This window comes from Hydra vulgaris, chromosome 06 (assembly GCF_038396675.1).
Source record: "Hydra vulgaris chromosome 06, alternate assembly HydraT2T_AEP".
In the NCBI taxonomy this organism is placed as follows: domain Eukaryota; kingdom Metazoa; phylum Cnidaria; class Hydrozoa; order Anthoathecata; family Hydridae; genus Hydra; species Hydra vulgaris.
Genome location: NC_088925.1, coordinates 39,219,423 through 39,243,288, shown reverse-complemented (window position 1 = coordinate 39,243,288; position 23,866 = coordinate 39,219,423). Strand labels below are relative to the sequence as shown.

The following is a 23,866-nucleotide window of genomic DNA, read 5'->3' as shown; positions in this document are numbered from 1 at the left end:
AGTTTGTAAAAAGAATAAATATACCAATAATAACTTTGTTAGGCATCTGAAGTAAGGTATTCCCAGAAAATTTATGGAAATAATAGCTTTAAATTACGATCTACTGCGTTAATATAAAAACACAAAACTATTTCAGTTGCGGATAACGGGTCGTCCACAAAGTACGTCATGCAATTTTTGACCATTATAGACCATTTATGGACAACCCCTAACGCAAATTTTTAAATAAAATACAACAATTAATTCTTTTTTAGGAATATAATTTTTGGCTGCGGTTTTTTATTTTGAAAATGTTGCTTTAGGTAATTTCCCATCGATTGCTAACCAGCCATCATCTTTAAAGCTAGAATCTCAAATGGTAAATTGGTTTACTTTACGTTCGCACAGAAGAATTTGTAAATAAAAAGTTAGTGTTTTGTCTTTTATCTTCAGAAATTCTGTAGTTGTGTTTCAAAATTAGAAGTTTAGCGAAAAAGCAAAAGAACTATTTCTTTAACACTTGTAACTTACTTTCCTAGAAAAAAAGTTTTAAATAATCAATGCCACTAAGGCATGGTACACGTATTTCCTAACAAAAATATAGGTTTTTACAATTGCAATATGTGTAAATTTTTTAATCAAAAGTATGGTATGTTTGGTATCTTTGGAAAGACTTTTTTAATTTTGAAAAATATCCACGAAAAACCATTTTTTAAATAATAATTGAAGTTATTATTTTCAATACCACACCTTAATGAGTAAGTTTAACAATAATGTCACGTTAGATAAATTATGGTTGTGTAAATGTTTCTGCAAAAATTATTTTTGCATAAACTAATCACAACTTTTAGCCATATTAAAAAAAAATGTTTTCGATATTTGGTATTACACTGCGGTCATATTGGCTTTTAAAACTCCCTAATGCTGTTTTAAAGAAATGCGGAAATTTATCAAAACATGATCCAAAAAGTTCGCAAATCATTTTTTTTTTTTCGAAAAATAACCAAATATTATAAACTTTAACATTGATTAGGATTATAAATCGGTTAATTATATTTTTTGAATCATAAAACATTTAAAGTTTAAACATTTTGCATTCATTTTTTAATTATAATTTGCTCGTTCAAAGTTATAAAGAAATTGAAATACACTTTATTTAAAAAATTGTTCTTTTTCTTGAAGTAATCAGCTCGATAGACAACATAAATAGCTCGATGACTAACTTAAGTATCGATATAGTTACTTAGAAAGACAACTTTTAAGGGGATCTTAAATCCCAGTTTGCAACTATATGTCTAAATTAGAGTTATATAGTAGTTTTAAGTTAAATAACCATCAAATTGTCTGTTTTTAAAAGAAATACAAATAATATTTGTATCACAAATAATATTTGTAGAAATACAAATATATTTGAAATATATTTACGACACCACTGAAAATAAGATATATGTTGTAAACTGTAATTGTAGATGAACTGTAAATGATTGTATTTTAGAAATCCATGCAAGAATTTTCAGATCATATGATTTATCATAGATTAAGGCTATCTAAGAGTTTGTAAGTTAGTTATTTTATTAATCAAAAAGATGACTCAGAAACCATTATGGACTTGAATTTATTATTGTCAGTGTAATTTTATTATTTGATGCGTAAAAATATAAACAATGATATTATATCATATATGGAAGTGTAACTTTGTTAATAAATTTTAAATCCAACTTTTAAATCTAGAAAAATTTAGTTCAAGATATAGTATTAAAAGTATTTAGTTATTATTTAATTCAAATAACTTTTCCATAACATTTCTGCCAATATCGTTCTATAGCACAATTTTATGACAACTTTTTTATTAAACTAAATTTTTTCCATGTTTAAAAAAATAAATAACTTTTCCGTATTTTAAATTTACAAATACTTAATTTTGAAATATTATGTATTTAACAATTACAAATAGTAATATGAATAAACTTTAGTTCATAAATTTTAATATGCTTATTAAATATTTATATTTTTTTCAAATTTATTAAATTACCTAACTTTTACACAATAAATTTAGGGTGTCTTTCTTAATAAAAAAAACTTTTAGTCTGAATCATATTATATGCCTTTGAAATTTACTTATAGTATTACTTATACTATTATAAGTAAGTATAAGTAATATTATAAGTAAATGTCAAAAGCATACAATATGATTCAGTCTTAAAGTTATAATTTTAATCTTATTATATGCCTTTGACTTAAGCTTAGTCATCATCATTGTGTCATTCTTCAGTGAATTTCATTTATTGGTGGAACAAAAAGGTTGTATCACAGAATGTTGGCAGGCAAAACAGATTAAAACATTTGGTACAGTACACTTATAGTTTTGTTTACTTAACATGTTTTATTTTTAAAGATGTGGTAAAAGAAAAACCAACTCCAAATTGGCAAACCATAAATCAAAATATATCATATGGCCAACCATAAAGAAGATAAATACTATAATTAGTGAAAATTATTAAAAATTTATCTTATCCAACTGCTAATCTTTCATACATATTTTTCAATCAGCATTAAGCATATATATATATATATATATATATATATATATATATATATATATATATATATATATATATATATATATATACTATTGTTTTTTGTATGTATGTGTGAATGGATGATGAGTTTATTATTTCTATTTTATTTTTACAATTTTTTTGAATGTGCTTAAAACTACTCTTATTAATTTTCATTGTTAATTTTTTTAAGAGTGAACGTTTTTAAGAGTGAACGTTTTTAAGAGTGAACGTTTTTAAGAGTGAACGTTTTTAAGAGTGAACGTTTTTAAGAGTGAACGTTTTTAAGAGTGAACGTTTTTAAAAGTTAGTTTAAATATAATCTTATTTTACTGTTTATTTTTTTTTGTTGTTGTTGTTATATTTTGCAATTAGTTACAAATAATTTTTTTTTTTTTTTAGTATCACAAACAGATCAATTGAGCAATGATATTGTGACTCTAAAATAAGTATAAAAAACTATTCAGCATTAATGCTGCCTTATCTTAAATGTGTTAAATATCTAATATGGAAAAGACTGATTGACTAATAGTAATTTGCAAAATCTAAATGGTTAAATAATTCTACAACTGACTTTATGATTGTTGATAAACATGTTCAAAAAAATATAAAATAGGATGAATCAATAATTACAAAAAATATGTAATTTATTCAATGAGATAGTAATGGTGCTATTTATGGTGAGATTTTTTTGTAGTAGTACTACATAGTCATAGCATTGTTACCTGGCAAAAAGTCTCTTGCATTATTTTAGCATAATTAATTTTAATTGTTTACATTTGTTGTTATCACATGCCAATATTCCACTTTTACACGTATTAGAAACTGTATGTATGTGTGTATATATAGTGTGTATGTTCATATTTTTAAAATTTAGTTATATACAATTATTTTATCTTATGTTTTTATAAAGCTTATGCATATAATGTAATATAATTGTTTTAATTTAAATATATATAGTTTTATATGCTGTAAATATGTTGTGTATTTATAAAAAACATATTTATATTTGAGTTTTTCATTCAGTGCAACCCAACCCTCAATTTCCTGTTAGTCCATTCCATATAATTTATTTTAATATGAGTTTTCTTTTTTATACAAACCAATTAGATATGTGTTTACACAGTTATATTGCAAGTGTTCAAACAGCAATTTTTTCAAAATGCTTTTTATAATCTTCTTTTAAAACTTTTTAGCAAATAGTAGTATTAAAGTAATGCATGGTTAAAAATTAATATGTAAATATGTAAAATTAATATGTAAATATGTAAAATTACTTATTATTAAAATTAATATATTATACTTTTGTTTATACTGTTGTGTAATTTTGAGCATCGTTTATATTGACGCGTACATTTGTGTATATTTTTTTTGTTGACGTGTATTTTTTTTTTTTTGTGGACCTGATGGTATTATTTTTATATTTGTTGCTTATTATGTTTGTTGCTAATATTCAAGTTATTTCTTAGTTTTTATCTCATAATATTTAAAAATATCCTTTTGTTTTCTTTTTTATTTTCTATCATCCTTCTAATTGTTAAACGTTGTGTTATCTCATTCATTCGTTATCTAGTTTATTCCCTTTTTCGCTTTTTTGTGTTATTTGTTCTTCTTTTTTAAAATTTTTTTGATCTTTTTATTTTGGTCGATATCTATATTACTTTATTTTGCTTTATTTGTTTATTAAAATAAACAAATAAAGCAAAATAGAAGTAATATAGGTAGCGACCAAAATAAAATTAAACATATTTAACCATAAAATTGAAATATTTACAAAGTTATTTATAATTTAGCAAAATTAGGTTCGATGTCACTCGTATAGCTAAAAACAAGTCATTGAAGTGACACCTTGATTTATCAAGATTTAATTTTATTTTGGTTACAAGGTTTTGTTTAATTTTATTTTGGTCGCTATCTATATTACTTTTATTTTGCTTTATTTGTTTATTAAAATACCCAAATAATATAAATATAACCCAAATATAACCAAATATTAACCAAATATAAACCAAATATAACCAAATATAAACCAAAATAAATTAAAATTAAATCTTGATAAATCAAGGTGTCACTTCAATGACTTGTTTTTAGCTATACGAGTGACATCGAACCTAATTTTGCTAAATTATAAATAACTTTGTAAATGTTTCAATTTTATGGTTAAATAAATGCGTAAAAAATAAATTAATGAATAAATATGCATGGTACTACTTTTCGGTAATTTTTAAATATAGTAAATATGTCGCCGTTACATCCGTAACTAAATATTTTTCTAAAACCTATTTATTATTTATTATGCATCATTGCTAAAACCTCCTAAATCTGCGATAACCGCCGTGATTATTTTTTAAAATATTTGGAAAAACTTATTCCATTCAGAATTAAATAAAAATATAACAAAGTTAAAGAATTCGTCAACTTTTGTAAAAACAGCTTAACTATGACATATCAATCAATGAAATACTTTCAATCAATCAATGAATAACTTGACAAAGTCTTACGACTTTGTCAATTTATAACCATCAATCCCTCTGGAAAAAGCCACAAACATTCTTCTTGATATGTTAGAGCTCTACCCAATTTTAAATAAACTAACAAAACTAAGCATTTCAGAAATAAAATCATTAATCGAAATGTTTATATAAATATTGTTAAGAAATTCACGAGCTTGTTGATTCAGGTCAAATTCGACTTTCTCTCATTGTAATACTTGCAGAAGGTTACCTGCGATTTTTCAAAAATAAAGTACCCGGTGGGAAATAAGCTAGCGACTAGCTAGCTTTATAGCAGTTTTCAAACAATTTTTTCTTCTTATTTTTCTTTTTCCTAATGTCTTTAACATCTTTAAAAATACGATTTTTAGTGAAGAGTCTATTATAATTATGAGAATAAGGGAATTTTAAAGATTGCGATTTTGTAGCAATGTATCGCTAGATACATATCGTAGCTTTGTTGCTAGCTACAAAATATCTACAAATCTATAGCTGGTTGATAGCTACATAACAAAAACTTTTAGACAGCGATTTTATTACGATAGGACACTAGCTACAATAGCCAGTGGGTCTTTAATCTATTAATTTAGCTGCTCTCGTAGCTAAATCCTCTTCTTTACACATTTTTATTTTTTATTTTTTTGTTCTTTAATCTTTAAAAATTCGTAATATATAATAGAATCTTTACAGAGTAAGTAAAACTTAAAAAAAAAATCACAAAGTTACGTTATACAAAAAATATATAAAATAAAACTGTAAAGTATTAGAAATTACTTCAAAGAACGCGGAAAACTTGCAAAAGACCGACGATCTTGTAATCAAGAAACCGCTATGCGTTACAAATATTTTGGATACTTCATTTAAAATAAGTTTATATTAAAACAAAAAAAAATGTTATCAGTTTTCGGCAGAATGAAAACAAAAATACAAAATGCAAAAAAACAAAGAATGCAGACAAAATATCGATAGCTTTTAGCTAACTTGAAAAAGCTAGCGATCCTCGCGGTTAAATCGCTGTCTTTATCGTTACGATTATAGCTAGCTATTCGCTAGTCGATTTCCCACCGGCTAATTGACATGACGCTTTATTTTAATCCACCGCTAGAAATAAAATCGTTTTTGAGGTACGTAGATAATAGCCACGCACAATTTACAAATAAAGATTATGCCATCCGTTTCCAACAAATATTAAAAAGTCATCATTATGCCATTAAATTCACACTCAAATTGGTAGATGAAAACAATATATTAAATTTTTTAGTTACCTAAATAACCAAAAAACAAATCAATAAAGCAATTATCATTTTAACATACACAGAAAAAAAGCAAAAATAAATATTCGGATAAGCGCAATTCAAACTACGATCCAGAAGTCTTAGAAGAAATATTTAAGAGATTTATCCATAGAGCTTTATCAATTTGCTCTGAAAAAATTGTAAATAAAGAAATCAATTTCCTAATAGATGTATTTGTTGAAAATGGATACGAAAAGAAAAAATTAAAAAATCTTGCAAATATTGCTATATTGTTATAAAAAAACGACACTCAACCAACGAAATAGTCTCATCTAACAATGAAGCAACCATGCCATATATATCAATACCGTGGATCCCAATAAGAAAAACGAAAATAATTGTAGACCATATACACTATTTAACAAAAAAGTTACAAAAAATCTTTTGGAAAGAAGGTTACAAGACAATTTTTAAATCTAGTGCATAATCCATCAAATAGCTATTTTGGAGTCAACCTATTAGAACGCAAGTGTAAACAAAAATATATAGGTGTATTAGAAGAAAAGTGGGACCAATCTACAATTTAAAGCGATTTATATTTAACATAAACAGCTAATAAAAATAAAACTTTAATAAACTCACCTTTAATATTAAAACTTAGTGATTAAATCAAGAAAAATATCCCACAAAAAAAAAACTTAATAATATTACTTATTTTTTTTTGTACAGTTTTTAAATGCTAAAAAATGTAACATCTTTTGACGTAAAAGATTAATTCTTGCGACAATTGCTCATTACACATTTCCCTTTGACATTACGTCTGATTTACGAGCTAAGTTTAATTTGCCACGAAATTTAATTTATGATGTCTGATTATTATTTATTCCTTTTATCAGTAAAAAAACAAAGTGTGTAAAACAAATTGTGTATATAGTCTACAATTATTTTCGTGAAATCATATGAGGGATGGCAAAAATCCCGAACATTTTCAATCCAAGCATTCCAGGATTGAGAAAATTGTCACCGGAAAAAACCCTAGATTGAATAGAAAAAAAAAACGCAATTGTATAAATTAAAGCATAAATAGAACTAACGTTTTAAGTACTCAACTAACACTTAAAAAATGAATAATTTAATGATAATATAAATAAAATACTTTATTTATTAATGAACCTAAGCAATTTAAATTATAAAACAATACCTTAAAATGATAACACAGCATAAATAACTGAAGATAATGTTATTATGCGTGAATATACATGAGTTATATTAATTTTTGAAAGTACCACCCTAAAAAATCAAAGCGTCAATCACTTCATCGCTTTAATCGTATTCGATTTTTTGAATATAAAAACCAAGCGGCTGAGAATACTCGTAGTGACTACACACTTGTTAGGCGTATAGATAGTATATAACTATATGTTTTTTAAAGGTGATCACATCTTAATCTACCACAAATAGCAACATTTCTTTTTGAATTTAAGAAGTTATACTTTCTACCCTTTAGGTTCTGTTCGTATTGCTGTCATTCCTTTCACCATAACTTTATTTAATTGATCACTAATTGTTTTGACATTATTATCTCATTTGTGACTTAAGCCAGGTTGAACTTAACATAACTATCACTACTCAAGTCTGGTGCTGCTGTTATATCTGCCGGGTTTAAACGCTTTATCTGGTTTATTATAACTTTTTTTATTTTGGGTACTTGTATTTTGTACAAAGACTTCTAGGATATTTTACTTCTAGGATATTTTAACTTGGCCACGAAGATATACTAAGCTCCTTAACAGTGCTCTCCTCTCTTTATTTCGGTGATTCAAAGCATCATACAATTGTTTTCCGATTTCAGATTGATGTTCTTTGATTTTTGTCAACATGAACTTTAATGTAATGTCAGCGGATATTAAAGTTGCGTCTCGTTGACAAAGTGTTGCCACAGTTGCTTTAACGGGATTCAAAATTACTACTAAATTAGATATCATTCTACATTCCTTTTTGTTCATCTTAATTGAATCATTAATTTTTAAATCTAATTCTAAATCTATGAGTGTCTTTTAGCACAATAATTTTTTAGTTTTAACTTCACAAATCGAAGTTAAAACTTTAGGAGGGGGGCGGGGGTAGGGCGGGACAATTTTCAGGTTTAAATCATACAACTTTTTTAGCTAGTATTTTTAGAATATTAGTCTTACACTTTTTTTAATTTATGTAACTATGCAATTGCGTCATATTGATATCCCAACAGTGCAATTTTTTTACTACAAAAATTTTTTATACTTTTGTTATACTTTTGTTATAACGGCTCTAATAATGTGGTGCTTAATTTTAACTTCAGATGTTTCATCAATTAACAACGAATCATTTGAACCTCGAATATAACCTTCCTTCTCAGAATAACAAATCTTTGAATATAATCTTCCTCTACTTCGAAAAACGATAACTAAAGTTTATTTAATAAACCTTATGTTTTTTGATAACCTTATTAATTAAACGGACGGTAAGTAAACTTTTGTAATTTAATAAACCTTATGTTTTTTGATAACTTTATTAATTAAACGGACGGTAAGTAAACTTTTGTAATTTAATTAACCTTCTGTTTTTTTATAACTTTATTAATTAAATCATGGAAGTAGAAAAAGATGTAAGTTCAACCGCTTTGAAATTCTTCGGGGCTATGCTTGTAACCCTTTGTTTCGTAAACAAAAAGAAAACGACATCAAGACTGTACTTAAACACTAAATTTTTATACGTCGACGCAAATAGGTACATAGGTTTATAATAATAATTTAAGATTATAGTATTTTGAAGGTTCACCAATAATATTCAAGCATAAGCATTAAAAATGGTGCAACGAAACAGCAAACAACAACTTTTTTATAAACTTCAAATTAAATGAAATGGGAGTACAACAAGAATAAATGGAATTATGATATACAGCTAATGAAATTTTAAATTTTAGTAATTTAGAAAACATTTTATTGGTTTTTTAAAAATTGTTTTAGTTGTCTTTTTAATCAAATGTTGTGTTATGATTTAAAGCAAAAAAAGAAGCTTAGTTCTATTTAATTACCGAGTTTTAATAAACCTTTTGCTGAATAATTGCAATTACTAATGGTTAAAACTATGCAGCATATTAACTAATTGCAAGATAACCCTAGACGACCATCAAATAATACCAAATGAAAAACTCATCTAGGCTTTATTTGGGATACACAAAAATCTATTTTTGCCTCACTCAATAGAACAAATATTAACAATAGGGTATCAAATTTCCAAACAATAGTACAAACTCTGATTCAATCTGGTATCCGGTTTGTACATCCATCTTCAATTATTCAGTTATATACATCTTTAGCAGTTCCGACGCTAACGCATGGTCTGGAACTCTGTGAAAATTTGGAAGAACTCTGTGAAAACTTGGAAGAAATGCAGTTAAGTCATTTTTTAATATCTCTAAGTAGAGCAAAAACTATATAAACTCTCTATTTAAAGTTCGGGAGATATCGACTTACATACAACAAAATAAAATAAACCTATTTATCCGTCTATTAAATAATAAAGTAACTTTTGAAATCATCAATTCTCAGCTTAACTATTGTTCATTAAAATACTCATTTTTAGATGATATAAAGGAATTATGTAAGATCCATAAAATAAATATGAAAAACTTAATTCAGGATAAAAAGAAAGTGAAAATTAATATTTCAGAAAAAATAATTCCTGAAGATACATATCAAATTTTAGTACAGGCAATTCAATGTTGGAATGCAAAGCAACAGCGAACAATTTTCAAAAATACTCTTGAAGAAAACATTCCAAAGTGATATACTTTATTTTCTCTTAATATATCTTAAACTATTTTTATGTATTTTTACCTTGTAAACACATTTACAGAGGGTGTTTAATAAAATCATAATAATAATAATAATATCCCTAGAATAATTATTTTTTTAATGTTTTAATAAAAATCATTTAGTGAATTTAGTTTTTTGTCCAAAAAACTTGTTTGTCGGTTACAAGCATACTCCCGAGACGACTTGAAATTGAAACCACGCAATTATTTGTTATTAAATTGAGTGGACAGAAAAATAGAATTAAAATCACATAAACATTTGGAATAAGAATGAATAAAAAAATTCATTATAAAATTAAGGTATACCTAATTAAAATAATTAATTTTCTATTAAAAAGTTAATCAAAAATTTTGGGAATTCGCTGATGGGAAGATCAAAAATTTTCTATCTTTCTATCTTAAAATTTTTTTATCTTCCCATCAGCAAGCGCAAAAATTTTTAATAATATATTAGTTTTAATATTACACTATATATACATTTTTTATATGTTTAATCGTACAAATTTTGCAGTTATATTTTTAGTTTTAGTTTGTATATTCGATAAAATACAGAAAGAGAGAGAATAAAAAGAAAAAATTGTAAAGAGAATAAACAGCAACAAAGCCAAACAGCTACTATACTAAATCGTATATTTAAATTTTATGACGTACAAATTTTATGACGTACAAATTACTTAATGACAAATTAAGCATAAACTTTTCGTTCTTTTACTTTTTTTTTATGACCATCTCAAAATCTCGGGAAATTTCAGAAACTAATCCCGGGTATTCGGGATGAACAACTAGTACGGAATCCCGGGATTCCGTACTAGTTGTAATATAGAATGAAATCCTAATATAAAATCAAAATACTTTCCTTTATTTAATATCCCAAAATTCGAACAACTGCTTTAAAAAAGAGAAAGTTTGCGGTGTTAAAATTAGAATTATTGTATGTAGCGCAAGCTTTAATGGATTGATAAACGGATTAAGTAATTTTATGACGTCACCAAAACCGCCTTTGACATTGTTTCGATGGAAAAATTCTACTTGGTTGCAAATCTTCATTACTTCGTTAAAAAGCAGTTATTTATTTTAAAGTAATATTAGTTATATTTTATATAAAATATTTTTTATATTGAATGTAAAAAAAAACAAGTCAAGTTGTTTGATAGTCTGATAAACAGATTAAATCAAGGATGAACTCGATTTAAATTTGGATGCCTTCAGCTTAAAAGAAAGAATGTTTTTGCTGTTTATAATGTGATGATCTGCAATAAAATTTCTTTTTTTAATATATTCTAAAAGATCTTTTTTAGTACATTAGAACAGCATCCATTTTATTAAGGAATGTTTCGTTATATTTACAAACTTTTAAGTCGCATGTTAGAATTAGTACGGCGAGAGGTTTGAAGAAAATGCAATATGGTTAATAGTTGACAAAACCATTGAAATTTAAAAATTGTGTGTTACCCAGTGGGCACAAAAAGTTCGTTGGACATCTTAAGGACATCTTATAGGCTTTTGAAATCCATAAAAATGTCGGCACAGACGTCCGTAAAACGTACAGATGTCTTACGGACGTCCGTGCCCGCTTGGTAGAGCATCGAGTTTAAGAAATAAAAATAATGTAACAATAATTTATAAGAATAACTATTGTTACACCATATAATTTATGATCAATAACAATTAACCCATATCTGTCTAACGTTACCTTAAGAGAACGCTGCAAAATTATAACATTTAAATGAACTTAAATGTCATATTTCACAATTACGGATTGTTATCTTTTATTTTTATTTTATATGTTAAACAAAAGATAAAATTGCATATTAGTAAAAATATGACATTTGAGCTCATTCAGATACTATTATTTTGCAATGCTCCCTCAAAGGAACATTCGGCGATTAAAGGTTAAAAATATAACACGTTACCCAAAGTTAATTGAAGACAATTTAAAAAAAGTTTTTTTTTGAAACAATATTTTATATAAAATATTTGTTTCCAAAACCAAAGTATATTGATGTCAATCAATAAATAATTAATAATAAGTTCAAACATGGTAAGAAACAAACTACATTCTATCATAGCCGTCCCAAAAGGGGAGTGTAGGGGGTGTTCCATCCCCTCCCCAAAGCTGTTTAATAAACATTTGAGTTAGCACATTGAGCAAGTTTTGAACCATGGTTGGCAAATTGCATATATTGAGGACCTTTTTTTTTGTTTTTTTGTTTTGGTGTCTCTAGTTGGCAAAAAAATACATACAATATCTCCCCATGTACGACCTCCTCGGGACGGCCCTGCATTCTATTATTGCAAAAAAGAACGAAAAATAATTAGAACGTTGAGTTTAAAAAATTTTGAAATAATGAAAGCGAAAGTGATAATAAAAGGTAAAATTGATAAAACGTCATCGTTAAAACACTAATAAAGCATTTAAAAAATAATCTGCAGAAAGAAATCTGGTCAACGAATGAGAAATACTTTTTTTACAAAATTAATATACAAGTGAATCGTTAAACTTTTATGTAAACAATTTGTTCAATCTGGCTCAAACATGCGAATTTCGACGCTTTTTTATACAAAGTATAAAATGAAACGCTGGATTTAACCATGAGAAGCTTTAAGAAAATTAAAAAAAAAAAAAGATGTTTACCTTTGACAAAAGCAATAAATACGTCATGGCCATTTACACTTTATAAAAAGTTATCAGGCTCTGTTTTGCGTCGTATCGAAACCCAAAGCATTTGGTCTGACACGCCTGAGCAAATTTTGAGAATGTGACAACTTAGATTAATAAGTCAAACTTTTCTAGATAAGACCCCATCTTGAATTTGCGATACAAGCATGGTTCCCTACCTTAAAAGTGATATTATTGCACTTGAAAAAGTTTAACGGTATGCCATTAAATAGATACCCCTGATTCAAAAACAAATTTATGAAACAAGAATTAAAATACTTGGCTTAAGCACACTGGAAAAAAGACGTAAAAGAGGTGACGTAATTCAAATGTACAAACTACTTAAAAATATAAATATTGTAGAACTAGATAGTAATATTTTTGCCTCGTATCAGTCCAACATAAGGGGCCATAATTTCAAAATCAGAAGAGAAATTGTTAAAAACTGCAATATTCGTCTCATCAATGTGGAACAAACTGCAAGATTTTATCATCAAAAGTGAAAGCTTGAACTTATTCAAAATTTGCATTGATAAATATCTAGAGCTATATGATTTGTAATTTATAATTTAATTTATTTTCCTAGAATAACTACACAATGTGTATGCTGTCAAAGTGAAATTAATTACTATTAATTTTACTCGTAGTTTTCGAACTTTTTTTTTTAGCATTCTATTATATTATATATTATCAAAGACACATACATGCGGAGAATATAAAATCTTTATTTACCATTACACTGGTTAACAAAGCTTTGTAACAAAAAAGGTGACTAATTTTGTAATACCTAAAACACTCATTTTATCACCATATTTATTTTGGTTTCAGATCTCGTTTTCTTGTTACAGCTGCTTCACACAAAATTGAACTATTATATAGATCAGTTACTAATAAAAATAATCACACCTAAAAACTAAAGATAAGTTAATCGGATAATTTAAAGTAAATTTAAATTAAAGACAAGTTCATAAGATAGTTGTTAAAAAAATAAAAAATTAAAGGTTTAACTGAAAAACATTGAGTATGTGCTGATTTTTAAATAGTTCTCTAGAATGTGTGAATTGACCTGCACTTGAAATAAGTCTGACAGTTTTTGTCAACTAAAATTACTTTAATTTTACATTAGAGCTACATAATGCAATATTTGCATAGTTTATATAACAATGTACGAGGGAGAAATATAAGATGATCAAGCAGTTTTGATTTAATAATTGGTTAGTTTTCTATAGTATGCCAAAAATTTTTGAAATTTTATCTTCTATCGTTCTTATGTGTTCTCTCCATGTCAAGTTTTTATCAAGCATCACTCCTAAAAACTTTAATGATGACTCTCTAATTATTTTAGAGTTGCCAATATATAAAGAACAGGAAGTTTTAATCAAATATTTTCTTTATCGCGAAGTCTATGAAAAAAAGTGTAATTTAAAAAGTTTTATTTGAATTTAAGAATAATTTGTTTCCCTTAAACCATTCCGCTAATTTAAAAATTCCTTGTTTACTATTTCAAATAAAAGGTTGATATATCCATTAGAATAAAGTAAATTCGTGTCATCTGCAAATAAAACTGAGTTTAAAATGTTTGAAAACTTATGGAAATCGTTAATAATAACATAAATAAGAAATAAAATTGGACCCGGAATTGAGTCTTGGGTAACACTGCAAGTTATAGTCATGTAATCAGTTTTTCTCTCTTCATGGGATATATATTGTTTTCTATTGTTTAAATAAATTTTGAGCCATTCTAAGTATGTGCTTTTAATACCATAACTTTCGAGTTTTTTTTAAAAGAATGGTATGGTCTACTGTGTCAAAGACTTTACTAAGATCTATAAAAACTCCGAGGGTATACTTTCGTTAAATGCTTTAAATATATAGTGAACAATATTAATAATGGCATGGTCAGTTAAATTCCCTGACTGAAATCCGAGTTGTTTATTATACAGAATTTTATTTATATTTAGAAAAGTCAAAGTTCGATTATACATAATTCGCTCTAAGATTTTAAAGAAGCAAGGGATAATTGAAATTGTTCTGTAATTTTCAGAATTAGAAACGTCTCTTGATTTGAAAATTAATATGACCCTCGCAATTTTAAGTTTCTCCGGATAAATACCTAGTTTTAAAGAGAGATTAAAAGTTTGTAAAAGAGGGATTTTTAAGTATTTAATCGATTTTTCAATTACATTACTTCTAATATTATCAAACCCCATACTTTTGTTTAGTTTTAAAAGATATACAGCATCTAAGTGTTCCTTTTCAGTAATTTCATAATTATTCATCTTAGAGTTCTTATTAGGAGTAAGATATGACTCAAAGTTTACTTCATTAGTTTCTATTTTTGACACTAAAGTGGAACCTACACTGACAAAATATTGATTAAGTGTTTCAGATTTATTTGTAACAGTTTCATTATCAATGTTTAAATTTATAGGAAGACAATTTCCGTCAGTTTGTTTTGTACCAATTACTTCCTTAATTATGTTCCAAGTATTTTAAGGATCATTTTTATGTTTCATTAAATGCTCGGTATAGTATATATGAAAATATATAAAAATATATGAAATGTACTATTTATTATTGAGTTGAAATATATTTAAAAAAAAAATACTCGAACCTATCTAAAGCATCTAAAAATTAACATTTATCAAAATTAACGTTTACAATAATAATTCCATTATAAGCGTAAACTATAAACAAACATTGCGTCACACAGTGGGCCAGAATGCACTTTTACTGGACAAAATTCATAACTAATTTAATATTAGAGCTATATTCACTAAAATTAGTATGGGTACTAATATGATGTCTGCGCTTTTTATGAAAGTAATATTTTTTTATTTCGTTGCTATGGATACCTTTATTTTGCTTAGCAACAACCTACTTTTGTTATCTGCAGATATTTTATAAGTGCTATATTCACTAAATTTGGCATGAGTACCAATATGAGATCACACTTCTTACAAAAGTGATAATTTTTTAAATTTAGTTGTTATGGATACTTATATTGCTTAGTTACCGGATACTTTCCTTAGTTACAAAGTGGTAAATTGATATTTGAATATCTTATCGGATTTTTGACCCACCCATATTGAATAAAAATTGAGCATTTAGGTAAATAATGTTTTAGGAATAATAAAAGCAAAAAATAGTGCAAGAAAACGTTATCAATTTTAAATTACATCAAAAAATTATAAAACAATAATATCGTTTGAAGATTGTTTAAGTAATTGTAAAACATCTGAAGGAAATGCTTTATGATTTGTTTGGTGTGATGTTGATTTACGCAATGATGAAATAACAGGATCACTGGAAACTAGGAGTCTATTGATAAGATCAGTATTTGTTGCTTTTCTGGATGTTTTTCGGCTGAAATTTTCGCGATAAGATTTAAAGTCTTTATTTCTAGCCTCTTGAGCTTCCTCTGACATAAGTCCGATGGGTAATGTAAGGCTTTTAATTATGTCATGTCCATGTTTCAATACTTTGTAAACTGATTGAGCCATGTAATACCATGGATAAAGGGACACATATAGTCTAAAAGTGTTAAAACAATAATCCTTGAACTTTAAGCAGTCTATTTCATATCCTGAAGAGAGCGTTACCAAGATAATGTAAAATCTGAATATAAGGTTTTGGTCAATACCCAGAATTTCAGCTGTTTGTTCATATGCTGCAAAAGCACGCCTTTAGGTATTGCCATCATTTCTTGTTCCAGAACCACCACTTTTAGGGAAATCAACAACAAGTTCCATTTTGTTCATAAAATCAGTCTGAATCTTTTGTTTAGCTACAGATGCCTTTTCTTTGTGTTCTTTAGATCTTGCTTGCCACTTTCTTGTTTCTTTTTTATATGCAATGTGCAATAACATCTCAAAAAATCGAATCCATGCATGAAGACTGGAAAGACCATATTTGAACTCTCTGTTAGTATAATCTATATTAAGGATATCAAGACTATTCATATTTTTTGGAGAGACACCACACACTGAACAGCATTGGTATGAGTTATTTTTTTCAGATAATATTGTTTGAACCTTCCCATCAATCATTGTAAGTTCAATAATACAATTCACTTCAATAGAAGATCCGCAAACCTCTAATAAAATCATACCCAAGCTTTCTATCTCACTTTTAATGTACTGATCTTCTTCAATCACAGATTCCTTGGATTCCATTTTGTATGCAAATCTTATGGGTCTACAATAGGCTGTGGAGGACGACTTTTGATTTCTCCAAATAGGCACCTTTTCGTTGCTGTTGTTAAATCAAATCCAATGGGACAAGACAAGTAATAAATAATGATTCTTCACGCTTTAAATCTCTGTTAATGTCGGGTTCTGATAAAACTTGTTTATAAATGCTTTGGCCAGTAGCACCATCAAAACCAGCCTTACACGTTAGTGTCATTGTTTTTATTGCTTTGTCGTTCAATATCAAGTGCCTTAGCTCAGGTTCCTGAACTGCACAGATTCTTTGCAAAGTATGAGTCATTAAATCTTTTAAAGGAACTGAAGCTGAATAGTCCTCCACTGTTATGTTTGCAGGATAACATTTCAATTTTGCATCTCTTACATCATTGTAAGCGGGGTAGATGTTATATTCTTTCTCCAAGACTCCGCTTCTAATCAATTGATAGGAAGCTTTTGTCAAACTTGCATCAATTATTAAAGCCAGTGCTTCGTCTGCTGAATATTTAGTTGCTTTATCTGTATTTGATATATTTAAAACATTCTTGGCAGCAATAACAACAGATTCATCTCTAAATTTTTTATTAGCAGCAAAAAATAATTCATTGGATGAATGAGATTCAATTAAACAAGATACACACCGTTTTTTAGTTTTATTAGAACTATTATCAAATGCAACTGGTTTTCGGCCACGTCTACTTGCAGTTGGTTCATTGTCTTTTTTTCTGACAATTAAATATTCATTAAGCCAGTTCACAAACTTCTTTTCAAAATTTTTCACAGTATAGTTTGCAGATTTCCACTTTTTTTTATACAAGTAAACAAATCGTTGAACAGCATGTCTAAAATCAACGTCTTTAAAATCAGCAAATTTTGGCTGAATAAATTTTAATATATCTTCAGTAATATTTTGTTTTGAAATACTAAGATTGTTTTTTTGGAGAAAATTATGAATGTCTAAGTTTAACAAAACCATATCTAAATAATTATTGTAACAAGTATTTTGTATTTAAAAGTAAAATGTTGTAATATATATGCCGCCTGGACTACTAATACTTGTTAGTAATTAAGTTACTACAAGTGTTAGTAATTAAAATTAAAAGTAATTAAATTACTGTCAGTGTTAGTAATTAAATTACTAACAACTACCGAAAATATGTTGTTGCTATGTTATGCAAAGTAAGGTATCCATAGTAACCAAAAAAAGTTAACCTCATAAGAATTCTGAATCTCATTTTAATACATACCCCCAATATTGTGTATTTAGCGCAAGTAAAATACTGTTAAAACAACGTTAATGTAAAAATGAGTTGTTGCTATGCAAAATATAGTACCATAGCAACCAAGTTAAAACATACATAAAATCTGAACGGGGATTTAAGGGGACGAGCAATCAATTAAAACTCGATTAAAGCATCATATAGCTCAAATAAATATAAGACAACACATGTCAAATTGTGGTAATTATTAGTTATTGTGCGGCAAAAAATAAGTTTCTTAAGAAATTTTTTTTTTAATCTGTGGTTTTCAAAGTATAACTGAGATAACATACTATGACAAATTTATTTCACACATTGGTTTTTCTTATCTCTAAATACTCTAGAATAACATGTACTAATTTTTTGTTTCAAAAACGTAGATGTAATTGAAATATAACACAACGTTGATGTCACCGTTAATTACTTATTTATAATTTTTTTTTTTTTAATTTTATCTCAATATTCAAATGCTTAGAGTCCTGGTAACTAAGGGATTTAATATAAATAAATTATCAATAGATTTCTCCTAATATATGTAGATACTAAAATTAAATAGGTTTTCAAGATTAGACAACTAAAATTTTTCCCATTTTGTCCACCTACTGGCCCACTGTGCGTCAGTCCAAATAAACTCATTGCTATTCGGACTTGTTCATTATAGCCAAATAAGTGATACTTCTTAAGAAATAGCTCCCCGGTCAATTATTATATATATATATATATATATATATATATATATATATATATATATATATATATATATATATACATATATATATACATATATATATATATATACATATATATATATATATATATATATATATATATATATATATGTATATATATATATATATATATATATATATATATATATATATATATATATATATATATATATATATATATATATATATATATCAGTATTAGACAAAACGAGTGCAACCAAATAATGCTAATTTAGTTTCTTTATATAAAAGTGCTGCACTTTTTCAATTTAGAGAAATAACTATGTAACCGTTTAGAGACAAAGTTCTTCAAGTTTTATTCATCACAAAGTTCATTATTTGTACGCAAAAATTAATAAATTAATCAAAAGTATTAAAAAAAGTTGATTTCTGTCTGGACAAAACAAGTGTAACTCGACAAAATGTTGACCAAGCTGTATTTCGCTATCAATATTTCGTGGCGAATCCTTTGTTATCGATCACAGCCTTGCATCTTCGAGGCATAGATTCGATCAGGTGATCAATGAAACTTTGTGGAATCGCTGCCCAGGCTTTTTGGATTTGTTCAAACTGTTGATCCTTATTACTAACACCTTCACGATTAATTCTGCGGTTGACGATCTCCCGCAGGTTTTCGATAGGGTTGAGATCCAGAGATTGAGGCGGCCAATCCACCACCGATAGGTGGTTGTCTTGAAACCACTGCTTGACTACTTTTGCAGTGTGTTTCGGATCGTTGTCTTGCTGAAAAACCCATTTTATTGGCATATTCCATTCAGCATGAGGTAACATAACATCTTTCAGGATATTTTTATACATGAAACGGTCCATTATTCCATCGTTTCGATGTATTGAACCTAGACCGTTAGCAGAAAAATATGTGGACTGTATTGATGTAGTGAAACACTTGTTGTATTTCACTTCTTGTATTGATGTTCTTCGATAAAACACTGATAAAACTCACTTCGATAAACTGTCTTGATAATACTGACTGATTGACTTCCATGATTGACTGAATTACATGTCGATTTACATGTCTCTTATATAGTAAAATGAACCTGTGTGAACCTGTTCTGGAAGATTCTAGATGCTTCTTTTTGATGCTTCTGGAAGCTTCTGGATGCGTCTGGATGCTTCTGAATGTTTCTGGATATTTCTGGATGCTACTGGATGCTTCCAGATGCTTCTTCTGGAAACTTCTGGAAGCTTCTGCATGCTTCTGGAAACTTCTGGAAACTTCTGGATACTTCCTTTAATTATTAAAAAACTTCCGTGACGTTGACACGGACCAGACTTAAGAAAATGAAACAAACCAAAAAAGTTGCACTTGTTTTGTCCGCTGCAAAATGGCACTTGTCAACGAAATTCTGCCTGTGTGCTGTCACCTGTCAGCTGATTGCTCATGTCATGGCATGCTATGACTCCAGACTCCTGAACTGCTTGCTGTGGTAGTATAATTCGTTTCGTTTTTAAGACATGTAAAATTAGGAACACTTTTTAGCATTGTTCTATGTTGGTTGCAAATGTTTTGTCCAATAGTGTATATATGTTTATATATATATATATATATATATATATATATATATATATATATATATATATATATATATATATATATATATATATATATATATATATATATATATATATATATACATATATATATATATATATATATATATATATATATATTTATATATATATATATATATATATATATATATATATATATATATATAGGCAGTCTCATGTGGCGGCCATATTGGATAATCGGCTAAATTTGGTCGCCATTAAAAGTTGGAAACTTATTTCTCGTTTTTGCGGCTTACACACAGGTCGCATAAGAAATAAATTAAATTAAGTATATAGATGAGTGGCTGTATAAAAATTTTTATTTTTAAGTTCGAGAGCAAAAGCCAGACAGTTTTTATGACCTGTTTTCAGAAAAATTTGAAAGGTATTTCTACTGTTAACAGAGCAGAAATAAACAGGTAAGTTTAATAAGCACAATACTTATATTTACAATAAAAGAATTTTTTCATATATCGAAAGAATTATGTAACATTTATTCATTAATATAAAAACCATAACCATAGCAAGTTAGGTTAGTTAGCAAAAGGTTTTTCTAAAAAATTTATATTTCTAAGTTCGTATTTGTTGGTTGGTTTTAAATTGAAGAGATCTTTAAAGACTGGAGGAGACAAAACATAAAATTTTCAAGACGTTGAGTTAATATATATTTAAAATTCTTATTTCAATAAAGTAAGGTTTACACTGAGAAAAACGATCAGCAAAGTTAATTATGCGAATTACAGATTCTCATCAGATTAGTTGCTTTATTTAGATCGTTTATATAGATTAAAAAAAGGAGTGGTCCAAGGATTGAACCTTGTGGAACCCCGCATGTTATATTTAGACAATTATTTTGATAGCTGTCATTACCAATAACAAATTGTTTTCTATTCGATAAGTAACTTTTGAACCACCTTAACACTTGTTTATTTATTTCATAGTATTTCAGCTTTTCAAGTAAAATGTGATGGTTGACCGTATCGATGGCTTTCGATAGGTCAATAAAAATACCTAAAGTATATTTTGATTGTTCAAAAGAGTTTGAGATTTCATTTACAAATTGGATGATGGCATGCTCCGTTGAGTTATCCATTTTAAAACCAAACTGATTAGCGTATAGTAAGTTATTTTTGTCAAGATGTTTGTAATTTAACATGTCTTGGGCATTTATGAATTTTCTGTAAATTGTTTTACCGAAAATTGTTTTATAAAAAAAAAAAGTTTTTTTTTCATAATTTTTTTAAATAGAGAAGCAGAAAAATTAGTAATCTAGAAGGATTATTTAAGCGATTTGTCGCTATTTCTTTATATTTTTGTCCTTACTGGCCTCGTTTTAATGTTGCAAAAATAGTTGCGCAATCGAATTAGAAAAATGTCTATTGAAAAAAAAATTTCTGAAACGTTTATAAAACTTTTTTTTGACCAATTGTCAATTCTCTCTAGAATTCGAATTCAATTTTTCCTGGAATTTATTCAAATATTATTTCCCCCGGACGCATATAGTTGTAAATTAAAAAACAGTAGTAGCAGGATAAAGAAAGAAAAGTATTTCATATAAATTATTTTTTTTTTTTTATCTAAATTTAAAACAACTTATGAGCTTGCGACTTGAACGCAAGGTCTTTAATTTAATGATCAGTTATTAAATAAATAATCAAAAGTTAATTTTAATCCCTTTTTTAATAAAGTTTACAATAATTTTACCAACTTTTATTAACTTTTTGAAAAAGTTAAAATACCCTACAGAGATGGGATTTCCTCTCCCGCCCAAACACCCTCTTTAGAAAACATTGGTTTACAAATTTGGTATAAGTTAACCAACAGTTACGCAAATCTTTTAAAAACAAGTTCTTTCAATTTTAGTGACAATTTTAGTGACAATTTTAGTGTGGATGTTTCCTATAACCGCATAACCTTATCAAATTTCTCATAATATATTCAAATTACGATTTTTAAAAGGTCAGTTTTCCTTTTAAATTTTAAATTTAGGTAGCAAATATAACAAAAAAAAAAAATTACTTTTTCTTTGGCATCTACACACCAACGATTAGTAAGATATGAGATATTATAATAAACTACCACGCTCTCTTTCCTTTTTCAGTATTTCTTATAAACTTTTTCAAGTTAGCAATGCTTCAGCGCAGCAATCTCCATTTACGTAAACACTTTTCCTTTTTAATTTTGTAACGTATTTTTAAAGAGCAACTGTTATCTTTGTAATTCTTTTAACTTGATCTTTATGATTTAGCATTTTAAAAGCAATAGATTTTTTCGTGTTTCTGGTCCGAGTCCTATCAGTCCGTTCATTTTTTTTCATTTTTTTTTTGGCTAAGTGTATCTTTGAACAAATTTTTTATACACTCTCATTCCAGTTTTTATTTTTACTTCCTTTTAAGTTGTCAACTCTCTTGGTTTTTTTTTTAACCGTTCTTCTATTTCGCTAATCTTATCTTCTCTTTTTACAACGTCGTATTATCTTTTACCATGCTATTAATTTTTGTACTTATTTTTTTTTAGTGATATTAATTTTCGTGAAAAAATATTAATGTTTGCGTAATAAATTGTTGTATCTCTTTTTGCTAACAGCGACATAACGTTTTTTTCGTAATTTCAAGCTCTTTTTCAATGCTAAATACATTAATTAAGTTATCCATGCTTTCTTTTATGTAACTTATTGAGTCTTTCATAACAATTTTCACGTTTGCAGCTATTATTGTCAAAATTATTGCTTTTTTTTTTTTTTTTATGCAATACGGAGATCAGCATTTTTAAATATTTTATAACCATAACAAAAATTTAAACGACACTAATATAATCCAAAAACAGAACAAAGTATTAAATAAACAACACACTGTGCGCCAAAGAGACCGCCAGTTTTTATATCGTGCCAATCAAATGAAACTTTTTTTATTCAAGAGTCTGTCTTGTCTTTAAACAATAAAAACGAACTTTCTTAAGAACCGAAAAAAGTGCTTAGAGTCATATATAAAGAAGCATATAGGTATAATAATTATTTCTTACAAAAAATAATAATAATTTATTTTTAGTTATATAGATGCTCCTAAAAGTCCTTGCAGTCTTATCACCGAACACTGCGGAAAGCATTCAACCGGAAGTTCACGGCTTCTTCCTTACCAATGTTTTATATATAGCCAAAGCCGGCTTCGAACCACAGACCTCCAGAGTTCTGAAGCCAAAACTCTAACCACTACTCCGCGGCAGCCGAGGGAGTCTAAGGCTATTTAAGCATTTTAAATACCCGTTAGAAATAAAAACAACAAAAATTTAAATTTAACAAGGTTTAAATTAAACAAACCTACGCTGATATTCAATGTCCACAA

The 23,866-nt window shown here is 27.2% G+C and overlaps 1 protein-coding gene across 3 annotated transcripts in view; it reads right to left on the bottom strand.

Moving 5' to 3' along the window:
- Positions 1 to 23,338, bottom strand: part of LOC100210710 (phospholipid-transporting ATPase ABCA3) — a 106,546-nt gene extending 83,208 nt beyond the window's left edge. The window contains exon 1 of one of the 3 annotated variants that reach the window (XM_065800092.1): positions 22,545 to 23,338. The gene's annotated coding sequence lies outside the window, so the exon portion shown is untranslated. Of the gene's footprint in view, positions 1 to 24; positions 517 to 6,906; positions 7,006 to 22,544 lie in introns of those variants that run through there. The other 2 variants (XM_065800091.1, XM_065800093.1) reach the window with 2 other exon arrangements.
- Positions 23,339 to 23,866: the final 528 nt, after the last annotated feature.